The following is a 13,667-nucleotide window of genomic DNA, read 5'->3' as shown; positions in this document are numbered from 1 at the left end:
TTTAAACATTATTGTATGCTTCCATTTGCGATCCACAAAAAACGGATCACAAACGGAACGGCAAAATGGAACGGAAGCGAAACGGAAACTCTACTGAAACAAAAAAACTTATCCGTTTAAAACGGACCGCAAAACCGTACGGTCGTGTGCAAGAGGCCTAAATCTGAAATACTTCTTGAAGTAGCTTAGGCTACTTTCACACTAGCGTTATTCTTTTCCGGCGCTGAGTTCCGTCCTAGGGGCTCAATACAGGAAAAGAACTGATCAGTTTTATCCCCATGCATTCTGAATGGGGAGCAATCTGTTCAGGATGCATCAGGATAGCGACGGAACTGCCTGCCGGAATCCTGTGCCGCAAGTGTGAAAGTAGCCTTAGCTTAGCTGGCCAGGCCTAACGTTCCTGTGCTGTGGACCTTGCATGATGGGCTTAAAGCCCACACTGCCTTGGCTGTGCTATGTCCGTACTTTGCATATTCTTGGCTGGCTTTTCAGTCTTTTTTTTTTTATATATTCTGGCTGATTTAGTGGTGGAGCTGCTTATTCATTCCTAATGAATTTCATTGCACCACCCTCCCAGGCTTCTAAATATCTTCATATTATACATTTGCACCACCTCATTCTAGCACACATGCATCTCTCGAATCCTCTCCAGAAGAGTCTGCCGCAGCTCATGAATATCGAGAACTACATAGCACGTGCGCAACATTACGTGAACTAGATTCCCTGCACCGGCTGGTGAATGTATGAAACCTCCGCAAGCTATCCAGTAAGTGTCACATGGATGGGATCAGGGTCTCTGTCACTAGGCCACCCTCAGACCGGGTGAGCGATTCAGGTCCACACCAGCGTGTTATGGACCCTTTACATGTCCGTATTTCAGATGTGTGAACTGGACCGACCACCGTTTTAACTGACTTGAACTCACAGCATCGTAGAACTTTATGTGGCTGAGAGTTTGGGTCATACACCTGTAAATAGTGCACCCATAATCCGCTGGCGTGGACCTGGTCCAAGAGAAAATGGTGTAAACAGCGGCTTTTCATTGTGGTCCCAACAATGACTACAGCTTAATGACCTTTTAACAGGCAGATAGGAAATTCCTGCTTGGAACAAGCGCCAGTCCATGATGCAATATGTCGATCGGTGCTTATTTAAAGGGGTGGTCTCGCTTCACCAAGTGGCATGTATTATGTAGAGAAAGTTCATGCAAAGCACTTACTAATGTATGGTGATTATCCATATTGTTTCCTTTGCTGGCTGGATTCATTTTTCGATCACATTATACGCTGCTCGTTTCCATGGTTACGACCACCCTGTAATCCAGCAGTGGTGGTCGCGCTTGCACACTATAGGAAAAAAAGCGGCGGCCTCTTTGGTGGCCGGGACCGCGGGAGTTCACATAAGCCGGCGCTTTTTCCTATAGTGTGCAAGCATGACCACTGCTGATGGATTGCAGGGTGGTCGTAACCATGGAAACGAGCAACGTATAATGTGATAGGAAAAATGAATCCAGCCAGCAAAGGAAGCAATATGGATAATAACAATACATTAGTAATTGCCTTGTATTAACTTTCTTTACATTACACATGCCATTTGCTGACGTGAGAATACCCCTTTAAGCTCCATTTAAATCTAGCTGTCATCGTAGGCATGCAAGTGTATGGGGGCGCAACCAATCGTTAATGGGATTGCTTGCCCCCCTTTAGTTTACATTTGTTGCATCGCATCCCCGTTTACACAAGGCAATGTGCCACGGACAAACTATTATTTTTATGGCCACCTAAAAGGTATGAACGGGCAGCCACATACTGTAACGAATGTTAATAGGGTCATATAAAAAATGACTTAACGGGTCACTGAGTTTTTGTAAAGAGTTTTGATTGGTTGGGGACTAGATGCTGAGACACCCCCCCCCCACCAATCCCTAGAACAAGGAGAGAAAAGCGTATCGCGCTCTCTCCTCAATGCAGGAGACAGAATCGAGACAGGCCCGTACTCTATTGAGTCTGTCTCTTTTCCTCTCCTGCAGCACGGAGAGAGCGTGATATGGTCTCTTGATTCTAGCGATTGATGAGGGTCTTATTGCTCACCCCATCAATCAAAACTTTTGACATGTCCCCATGACATATCAGAAGTTTAAAAAAATAAAACTCGGTGACCCTTTAAAGAGGACCTGTCACCTTTCCTGACATGTCTGTTTTAGCAACTACTTGTATTCCCATGTCATAACATTCTGAAGCCTCTATTTTCATGACTCCATGTTATGCCATTCCTTTATTATTCCTGCTAAAAAGTTATGAAGGAATTACCATCAGTCTGCAATAAAGGTTAATCTGGGTGTTACCAGTTGGGGAGCACAGTCTGACTCTTATCTAGTCAGTGCTGCCAGTGGCAGCTTGTGCAAGGACACACCCCTAACTGGTAACACCCATCTGGACCTTCATTGCAAACTGCTAATAATTCATTCATGACTAATAGCAGAAATAATAAAGGAATGGCACAACATAAAATCATATGTAGATGCTCCAGAATTATTAAATGGGTACTGCAAGTAATTACTAAAACACAAGTCAGGAGGCTGTAAAATCTCCATTTATAGGGTCCAGTAATGATGACATTTGGATACTTGCATCTCATGGTATAATGGGTGATGCAGAAAAGGCTGTGATTAAAATGTGTTTGTGGGACTCTATTCATTGGAAGCAAGTACTGTATATAGCTTGCTATACATTTTATTTCAATAATGATGAGGGAACTGGATCTCGACATATACCGGCCAATGGAAAAAAAAACTAAAAAAACGGAGGGTTTGGAGATTACCATATGTTAGTCATATAAATCGGGAGAATATTTTTTTGCTGTTTAAACTGAAAGCTTGACACAGGTTTCTCTGCACAGGAGATCAGGCTACAGCTAGATGAAGACCTTCTCTCCATATTATATGTAGGACGTTTGAAAGGACATCAGTTTATTTTTATTACATAATAACAGCCTATTTGTGAATATTATATGTAATAAAAAAAAAAAGGGTGGGTATTTTTTTGGATGTCAGGACCTGAGGAGTTAATTGGGGCGGATCACGGCGCGCAGTATGGGATATGGCCGGCACATGCAGGCTACGTTTGTATTCAGGCATATTAACTATATTCATTTGTGGCGCAGTGGCCACAGTCCCTCCCCTCCTCCTCCTCTCTGTTCTCATTGGTGGCGCAGTGGCCACAGTCCCTCCCCTCCTCCTCCTCTCTGTTCTCATTGGTGGCGCAGTGGCCACAGTCCCTCCCCTCCTCCTCCTAGTTCTCATTGGTGGCGCAGTGGCCACAGTCCCTCCCCTCCTCCTCCTCTCTGCTCTCATTGGTGGCGCAGTGGCCATAGTCCCTCCCCTCCTCCTTCTCTCTGTTCTCATTGGTGGCGCAGTGGCCACAGTCCCTCCCCTCCTCCTTCTCTCTGTTCTCATTGCTGGCGCAGTGGCCACAGTCCCTCCCCTCCTCCTCCTCTCTGTTCTCATTGCTGGCGCAGTGGCCACAGTCCCTCCCCTCCTCCTCCTCTCTGTTCTCATTGGTGGCGCAGTGGCCACAGTCCCTCCCCTCCTCCTCCTAGTTCTCATTGGTGGCGCAGTGGCCACAGTCCCTCCCCTCCTCCTCCTCTCTGCTCTCATTGGTGGCGCAGTGGCCATAGTCCCTCCCCTCCTCCTTCTCTCTGTTCTCATTGGTGGCGCAGTGGCCACAGTCCCTCCCCTCCTCCTTCTCTCTGTTCTCATTGGTGGCGCAGTGGCCACAGTCCCTCCCCTCCTCCTCCTCCTCTCTGTTCTCATTGGTGGCGCAGTGGCCACAGTCCCTCCCCTCCTCCTCCTCTCTGTTCTCATTGGTGGCGCAGTGGCCACAGTCCCTCCCCTCCTCCTCCTAGTTCTCATTGGTGGCGCAGTGGCCACAGTCCCTCCCCTCCTCCTCCTCCTCTCTGCTCTCATTGGTGGCGCAGTGGCCATAGTCCCTCCCCTCCTCCTTCTCTCTGTTCTCATTGGTGGCGCAGTGGCCACAGTCCCTCCCCTCCTCTCTGCTCTCATTGGTGGCGCAGTGGCCACAGTCCCTCCCCTCCTCCTCCTTCTCTCTGTTCTCATTGGTGGCGCAGTGGCCACAGTCCCTCCCCTCCTCCTCCTCTCTGTTCTCATTGGTGGCGCAGTAGCCACAGTCCCTCCCCTCCTCCTCCTCTCTGCTCTCATTGGTGGCGCAGTGGCCACAGTCCCTCCCCTCCTCCTCCTCTCTGTTCTCATTGGTGGCGCAGTGGCCACAGTCCCTCCCCTCCTCCGCCTCTCTGTTCTCATTGGTGGCGCAGTGGCCACAGTCCCTCCCCTCCTCCTCCTCTCTGTTCTCATTGGTGGCGCAGTGGCCACAGTCCCTCCCCTCCTCCGCCTCTCTGTTCTCATTGGTGGTAAGCGGCAGCCACACACAGTAGGGAGGGAGGGACTCCCTCCTTCTCCACTGTGCTGGCTCAGGAGAACATGGTGGGTGCCGAGAGTGGCGCATGCCATGTTTTACCACAATATGGTGGTAAAAAAACAAAATCTCTATCATGGGCCAAATTTATATTGTTGATGTTGCATATCGTCTATATCGCCCATCCCTAATAAGAGTGTCCATTTGCCCTCAGCATTCCCATACCAGGGGCCACCTCTAGTATAATACTTTATTTTTATTTTTTACTTCAGAGCCAGTTTGGTGTAAATATTTAAATGGCAACTATTTTTATTTATTTTTTCTCGCCTTGTCAGACATCCAGTGGTCTGTTGTTGTTTTTTTGGTGTTTTAACAGTATGGCACTATGGTCAACATATGCCACTGTGTGCCTATACAGTAGCATATGTCTCCCACGTAATGTGTAAGGAAATACTACTAAAATACACCTGAAGTGGAAGGCCGAGACATGTGAACAGATCCTTAACCACCTCCGGACCGCCTAACGCAGATTCGCGTTCCGGAGGTGGCAGCGCTGCGCACAGTCACGCATATACGCGTCATCTCGCGAGACGCGAGATTTCGCTCCAAGCCGGCCCGCGCATGCGCATCGCGGGCCGGCAAAAGTTAAAGAACAAGTTAGTCACCAGCCTGCCAGCAACGATCATTGGCTGGCAGGCTGGCGATTTTTAAAAAATCCAATCACAAGCCATATAACAGATCATATTAGTAAATATGATCTGTTATATGGCTTGTCTGCTCCTGTGCTGGTCCTTTTCGTCGGTTGGATCCAGCACAGGAGCAGACTTCACAGTGAGTAGCACCAACACTACACCTTAGCCCCAGATCACCCCCCTGCACCCCAATTAACCCTTTGATCACCCCTTTGATCGCCCCTGTCAATCACCAGTGAAAGGAAAAAAAGTGATCAGTGTAAACTGTCACTTTTTTTTTTTCACTAGTATTGGCTGTTAGGTTTTAGGGATAGTTTAGGCCCCTTGGTTAGGTAGTTAGCGTCAGTTAGCGCCCACCCCACCGCACCGCAGTCACTTTTATTCGCTGAATAGCGTATCGCTAATCAGCATTTGTACTTTTATAGTATCTGTAAGTGATCAAAACTGATCACGGTCAGATCTATAATAGTATTAGTGTCACTTTAGTTCGCCCTCCACCCAAAACGCAGTGTTTGCCCGATCAGGCCTGATCGGTCGCCCACACGTGCGTTCACCCACGCCCGCCCCACCGCAGTGACAAAAAATATATATTTTTTGATCACTGCACATTCATTTTACACGCACTGCGGCGATAAAAAAATCAGTTTTGATATTTTTTATCAACCGCAGCGGCCTCCGGTACTTCGCTAGCCTCCCCTTTGTAAGACAGGTTTGCTTTTTTTCTTGGGTAGTCTCAGGGAATACCCCTAAATTTAGTAGTCCAAAATGTCAAACAGGGGGTATTCTTCTGAAGAGGCCTACAGGATTCTGACCCAGTCGGATGAGGAGTGGGAACCCTCATCTGATGAATCTAGCGGGTCAGAATATGAACCTGTGGAAAGCAGTGGCTCTCTGACCCAAAGTTCGGACGAGGAGGTGGAGGTCCCTGGCAGCACCAGGCGTACCCGGCCCCATGTCGCTAGACCACAGGTTATGCAGGATCCGCTTCAAGAGCAGCAGAGTGGGGCTGTCGCTGCCGGATCACGTGGTGAGGCATACACCAGCAGCGCAGCCCTCCCTGGACCTAGTACCAGCACTGCCGTACAACATGGTGACGTGGCGAGCACCAGAAGGGCAGTTGAAGCTGGTACGGTGGCACGTGCACTAGTTACCCCGTCGCAGCCACCGCAAAGACAGGCCCGTAGAGCCCCTAGAATCCCTGAGGTGCTGGCAAACCCTGATTGGCAGTCACCAACTTCAGCCGCACCTGTAGTTCCCCCTTTCACCGCCCAGTCTGGAGTTCGGGTTGAGACGGCTCAAATCGGTTCGGCCCTGGGATTTTTTGAGCTGTTCTTGACTGCGGAGCTCTTGGACTTAGTCGTGGCAGAGACCAACCAGTATGCCACACAATTTATATCCGCCAACCCGGGAAGCTTTTATGCCCAGCCTTTCCGGTGGAAACCAGTCCAAGTTTCCGAAATTAAAATTTTTTTGGGCCTTCTCCTCAACATGGGCCTGACAAAAAAGCATGAATTGCGGTCATATTGGTCAACGCACCCGATTCATCACATGCCCATGTTCTCTGCTGCTATGTCCAGGGCACGATTTGAGGCCATCCTCCGTTTCCTGCATTTTAGCGACAACACCACCTCCCGTCCCAGAGGCCACCCAGCTTTTGACCGGCTCCACAAAATTCGGCCCCTCATAGACCATTTCAACCAGAAATTTGCAGATTTGTATACCCCCGAGCAAAACATCTGCGTAGACGAGTCCCTAATACATTTTACCGGGCGCCTTGGCTTCAAACAGTACATCCCAAGCAAGCGTGCCCGGTATGGGGTCAAATTGTATAAGCTCTGTGAAAGGGCCACAGGCTATACCCACAAATTTCGTGTCTATGAGGGAAAAGATCAGACCCTGGAGCCGGTCGGTTGCCCTGACTACCTGGGGAGCAGTGGGAAGACAGTCTGGGACTTGGTGTCACCCTTATTCGGCAAGGGGTACCATCTTTATGTGGACAATTTTTACACAAGTGTGGCCCTCTTTAGGCATTTGTTTCTAGAACGGATTTGCGCCTGTGGCACCGCGCAAACTAGTCGCGTGGGCTTCCCCCAACGGCTTGTAACCACCCGTCTTGCAAGGGGGCAGAGGGCTGCCTTGTGTAACGAAGAACTGCTCGCGGTGAAATGGAGAGACAAGCGTGACGTTTACATGCTCTCCTCCATTCACGCAGACACGACAATCCAAATTGAGCGAGCAACCCGTGTCATTGAAAAGCCCCTCTGTGTCCACGACTATAATGCGCTCATGGGAGGGGTGGACTTCAATGACCAGATGTTGTCTCCGTATTTAGTTTCCCGCAGAACCAGACGCTGGTATAAGAAGGTGTCTGTATATTTAATTCAATTGGCGCTGTACAATAGTTTTGTTCTCTACAGTAAGGCTGGGAGAACACGATCTTTCCTCAAATTCCAGGAAGAGATCATCGAGAACCTCCTTTACCCAGGAGGTTCCGTGGCCCCATCCCCCAGTGTAGTTAGCCGTCTACACGAGCGACATTTCCCCAGTGTCGTTCCTGGTACCTCAACCCAACCGTCACCCCGAAAAAGATGTCGTGTCTGTAGCAGGAGTGGAATAAGGCGTGACACCCGCTATTTCTGTCCTGACTGTGCTGACCACCCTGCCCTATGCTATGGAGAGTGTTTCCGGAAGTACCACACACAGGTACACCTAGCATAGGGATTGCATCTCACAGGACAGGCACACAGGGCTATTAGGGCCCTTTTACTCTCAGCTGCTGCAAACCTCTCCTTTCACCTGGGATAAAGTGCATAACGTACTTCGCCACATCTTTGGGCGATTTGCGCTTTGCACATTGTCCCATGGGGAAGGAGAGGTTTGTTCTATAAAGGTAAAAAAAACTAAACAAAAAAAAAATTACCGGTAAGTAAAAAAGTTAAAAAAGTTTAAAAAAGTTAATATGTTCTGTTCTAAAGTTAATAAAGTTATTGCTTTGCGGCCTGGTTTTTTCTTTTTTGTTTTGTTTTTTTTACCTTCCAGGTGGACCAACCGATCGACCAGCTGCAGCACTGATGTGCATTCGGACAGAAGCATTGTGCTGCTGTCAGATTACACGCAAGTTGGTGTATGCGGCGCTGCAAGACGAGATTTCTCCTCTGCAGTAAAAGATATGTTTGCCGAGGCATATGAGCTGAGGAGGTGGCGGTGTTCATATACTTTGGCAAACACTTTGTATATATAAAAAAAAAAATCCCGGCAATGATTTATTCATCCACATCGATTGATGTGAATGGAGAAATCTGGTTTGCCAGGGCATACGAGCTGAAGTGGGTATGGATGTTGGGCGGAGCTCCTATGTCCTGGCAGACGCCTTTCCCCTCCTTTTTCTTTTTTTGGCAGAGATTTTTTCATCCACATTGATCGATGCGAATGAAGAAATCTGTGCCGTTCATTTTTTTCTTTCAGCCCAGAGGCTGAACGGAAAAAAAAAATCTCATTACCCGTATGCTCAATATAAGGAGAATAGCAGAAACTCCTAATGCTGGGCATACATGTAATGATTGCGGAGACCCTCAAATGCCAGGGCAGTACAAACACCCCACAAATAACACCATTTTGGAAAGAAGACACCCCAAGGTATTTGCTGAGGGGCATATTGAGTCCATGAAAGATTGAAATTTTTGTCCCAAGTTAGCGGAAAGGGAGACTTTGTGAGAACAAAATCCAAAAAATCAATTTCCGCTAACTTGTGCCAAAAATTTTTTTTTTCAATGAACTCGCCATGCCCCTCATTGAATACCTTGGGGTGTCTTCTTTCCAAAATGGGGTCACATGTGGGGTATTTATACTGCCCTGGCATTTTAGGGGCCCCAAAGCGTGAGAAGAAGTCTGGTATCCAAATGTCTAAAAATGCCCTCCTAAAAGGAATTTGGGCCCCTTTGCCCACCTAGGCTGCAAAAAAGTGTCACACATGTGGTATCTCCGTATTCAGCAGAAGTTGGGGAATATGTTTTGGGGTGTCATTTTACATATACCCATGCTGGGTGAGATAAATATCTTGGTCAAATGCCAACTTTGTATAAAAAAATGGGAAAAGTTGTCTTTTGCCAAGATATTTCTCTCACCCAGCATGGGTATATGTAAAATGACACCCCAAAACACATTCCTTACCTTCTTCTGAGTACGGAGATACCAGATGTGTGACACTTTTTTGCAGCCTAGCTGGGCAAAGGGGCCCACATTCCAAAGAGCACCTTTCAGATTTCACAGGTCATTTATCTACTTACCAGACATTAGGGCCCCTGGAAAATGCCAGGGCAGTATAACTGCCCCACAAGTGACCCCATTTTGGAAAGAAGACACCCCAAGGTATTCCGTGAGGGGCATGGCAAGTTCCTAGAATTTTTTATTTTTTGTCACAAGTTAGTGGAAAATGATGATTTTTTTTTTTTTTTTTTTTTTTATTCAAAGTCTCCTATTCCATTAACTTGTGACAAAAAAAAAAAATTTCCATGAACTCACTATGCCCATCAGCGAATACCTTGGGGTCACTTGTGGGGTAGTTATACTGCCCTGGCATTCTAGGGGCCCAAATGTGTGGTAAGGAGTTTGAAATCAAATTCAGTAAAAAATGACCTGTGAAATCCAAAAGGTGCTCTTTGGAATATGGGCCCCTTTGCCCACCTAGGCTGCAAAAAAGTGTCACACATCTGGTATCTCCGTACTCAGGAGAAGGTGGGGAATGTGTTTTGGGGTGTCATTTTATATATACCCATGCTGGGTGAGAGAAATATCTTGGCAAAAGACAACTTTTCCCATTTTTTTATACAAAGTTGTCATTTGACCAAGATATTTATCTCACCCAGCATGGGTATATGTAAAAAGACACCCCAAAACACATTCCTCAACTTCTCCTGAGTACGGCAATACCACATGTGTGACACTTTTTTGCAGCCTAGGTGGGCAAAGGGGCCCATATTCCAAAGAGCACCTTTCGGATTTTACTCGTCATTTTTTACAGAATTTGATTTCAAACTCCTTACCACACATTTGGGCCCCTAGAATGCCAGGGCAGTATAACTACCCCACAAGTGACCCCATTTTGGAAAGAAGAGACCCCAAGGTATTCGCTGATGGGCATAGTGAGTTCATGGAAGTTTTTATTTTTTGTCACAAGTTAGTGGAATATGAGACTTTGTATGAAAAAAAAAAAAAAAAAAATCATCATTTTCCACTAACTTGTGACAAAAAATAAAAAATTCTAGGAACTCGCCATGCCCCTCACGGAATAGCTTGGGGTGTCTTCTTTCCAAAATGGGGTCACTTGTGGGGTAGTTATACTGCCCTGGCATTCTAGGGGCCCAAATGTGTGGTAAGGAGTTAGAAATCAAATTCTGTAAAAAATGATGAGTGAAATCCGAAAGGTGCTCTTTGGAATATGGGCCCCTTTGCCCACCTAGGCTGCAAAAAAGTGTCACACATCTGGTATCTCCGTACTCAGGAGAAGGTGGGGAATGTGTTTTGGGGTGTCATTTTATATATACCCATGCTGGGTGAGAGAAATATCTTGGCAAAAGACAACTTTTCCCATTTTTTTATACAAAGTTGTCATTTGACCAAGATATTTATCTCACCCAGCATGGGTATATGTAAAAAGACACCCCAAAACACATTCCTCAACTTCTCCTGAGTACGGGGATACCAGATGTGTGACACTTTTTTGCAGCCTAGGTGGGCAAAGGGGCCCATATTCCAAAGAGCACCTTTCGGATTTCACTCGTCATTTTTTACTGAATTTGATTTCAAACTCTTTACCACACATTTGGGCCCCTAGAATGCCAGGGCAGTATAACTACCCCACAAGTGACCCCATTTTGGAAAGAAGAGACCCCAAGGTATTCGCTGATGGGCATAGTGAGTTCATGGAAGTTTTTATTTTTTGTCACAAGTTAGTGGAATATGAGACTTTGTATGAAAAAAAAAAAAAAAAAAAAAATCATCATTTTCCACTAACTTGTGACAAAAAATAAAAAATTCTAGGAACTCGCCATGCCCCTCACGGAATAGCTTGGGGTGTCTTCTTTCCAAAATGGGGTCACTTGTGGGGTAGTTATACTGCCCTGGCATTCTAGGGGCCCAAATGTGTGGTAAGGAGTTAGAAATCAAATTCTGTAAAAAATGATGAGTGAAATCCGAAAGGTGCTCTTTGGAATATGGGCCCCTTTGCCCACCTAGGCTGCAAAAAAGTGTCACACATCTGGTATCTCCGTACTCAGGAGAAGGTGGGGAATGTGTTTTGGGGTGTCATTTTATATATACCCATGCTGGGTGAGAGAAATATCTTGGCAAAAGACAACTTTTCCCATTTTTTTATACAAAGTTGTCATTTGACCAAGATATTTATCTCACCCAGCATGGGTATATGTAAAAAGACACCCCAAAACACATTCCTCAACTTCTCCTGAGTACGGGGATACCAGATGTGTGACACTTTTTTGCAGCCTAGGTGGGCAAAGGGGCCCATATTCCAAAGAGCACCTTTCGGATTTCACTCGTCATTTTTTACTGAATTTGATTTCAAACTCTTTACCACACATTTGGGCCCCTAGAATGCCAGGGCAGTATAACTACCCCACAAGTGACCCCATTTTGGAAAGAAGAGACCCCAAGGTATTCGCTGATGGGCATAGTGAGTTCATAGAACTTTTTATTTTTTGTCACAAGTTAGTGGAATATGAGACTTTGTAAGAAAAAAAAAAAAAAAAAAAATCATCATTTTCCGCTAACTTGTGACAAAAAATAAAAAGTTCTATGAACTCACTATGCCCATCAGCGAATACCTTAGGGTGTGTACTTTCAGAAATGGGGTCATTTGTGGGGTGTTTGTACTGTCTGGGCATTGTAGAACCTCAGGAAACATGACAGGTGCTCAGAAAGTCAGAGCTGCTTCAAAAAGCGGAAATTCACATTTTTGTACCATAGTTTGTAAACGCTATAACTTTTACCCAAACCATTTTTTTTTTACCCAAACATTTTTTTTTTTATCAAAGACATGTAGAACTATAAATTTAGAGCAAAATTTCTATATGGATGTCGTTTTTTTTGCAAAATTTTACAACTGAAAGTGAAAAATGTCATTTTTTTGCAAAAAAATCGTTAAATTTCGATTAATAACAAAAAAAGTAAAAATGTCAGCAGCAATGAAATACCACCAAATGAAAGCTCTATTAGTGAGAAGAAAAGGAGGTAAAATTCATTTGGGTGGTAAGTTGCATGACCGAGCAATAAACGGTGAAAGTAGTGTAGGTCAGAAGTGTAAAAAGTGGCCTGGTCTTTCAGGGTGTTTAAGCACTGGGGGCTGAGGTGGTTAAAGGTTATGCATACCATTGCCATGGTAAAATAGTATTTTTAGATATATTAGTAGTTATCATAAAAAAAAGTTGTACTAAGTTTCCGACTGCAATCTTCATTCCCTCAATCATTATCAAACCCCTGATGTGCAGCCTGCTCCTAGTTTTATACATTTCTCATGTGGTCATGCTGGATATGAGGTCCGTGTGTCCAGGATACTGCTGCTTTTACCACCTATCGTGTATCAGTACATGTGCATACTGGATATGAGGTTTGTGTGTCCAGGATGCTGCTGCCTTTACCAGTTCTGGTATATAGGCACACAGCTTCATTTCTGGACTGATTTTGTCTTGCACAGCCCATAAGGGTTCTTTTTTACCTTGTATTGACATCCTCTCCTGCTGAGGAGTGTGTGATTTCCCCTCTTCCCTGCAGAGTTGGTAGTGGGTTCTCTGCTTTCTCTCTACACTTGTGTGAGCTGCTTGGATGCTTTCCTTCCTTTCCACACTCTGATGTGCCCTGTACAACATCCTCCCTCTCTTGCCTCTTAGGGTACGACCACGTGGCATGGTCAAGCGCCCTGCTGCCATACAAGCTGCAGTGGGCTGTAATTAATCTGCTAATTCTAATTAGGACAGCACTTTTTAGTTGGTCTTCGTTGTTAATGGCCAGACAGTATTGTGGGTGCCCTGTGGGCATTAACAACGCAGACCCACTAATCGGTGCGGTCCTATTTTGTTTAATTGGCTGCGCCTTGTGGTTGTACCGTAAGGACAATTTCAAACACGTGTATTCAGTGCAGAAAATACACTCCGTGGGAGAGCAGTATCTCCTGAGCTGAACACTGCTCCTATGAGATGGGCTCGCAGCATTGTAATGATTTATAATGCTGAGTGTTCCTACCTGACCTTAGAACCTACCCTTAGATTCAGCAGCTAGGTGAAGGACTTAAACACACTCTGAGGAATCAACATGGGAGGAAATTTTTAATGAAGAATATTTAGAAACCTTCAGTATTTTGCATTTAAGAAGCAAATAAACTGTAAAATAAAAAAAATCTGTGCAAAAGTGTACTTCTATAAGTTTCCAGTGGCGGCTAGGTGTCACTCTAGTCTATAGTTATGTCTAGTATATGTACTGTAAATGCATCAGCCTTTTATGACTCGCTTATGGTGACGGTGCTGACTGCTATTCT

General features: G+C 45.7%; 1 protein-coding gene across 2 annotated transcripts in view; it reads left to right on the top strand.

Moving 5' to 3' along the window:
* The window catches only part of RAB5B (RAB5B, member RAS oncogene family), a 55,229-nt gene that overhangs the window by 3,553 nt on the left and 38,009 nt on the right, over window positions 1–13,667 (top strand). Inside the window, exon 2 of one of the 2 annotated variants that reach the window (XM_040425592.1) lies at window positions 653–766. The exons of the other annotated variant lie outside the window; for it this stretch is intronic. The gene's annotated coding sequence lies outside the window, so the exon portion shown is untranslated. The remainder of the gene's footprint in view (window positions 1–652; window positions 767–13,667) is intronic. 2 annotated transcript variants of the gene reach the window in all.

The sequence above is a fragment of the Bufo bufo genome, chromosome 3 (assembly GCF_905171765.1).
Source record: "Bufo bufo chromosome 3, aBufBuf1.1, whole genome shotgun sequence".
Lineage (NCBI taxonomy): Eukaryota > Metazoa > Chordata > Amphibia > Anura > Bufonidae > Bufo > Bufo bufo.
The sequence above is the reverse complement of the archived record's forward strand: the minus strand, read 5'-3'. Positions and strand labels throughout refer to the sequence as shown.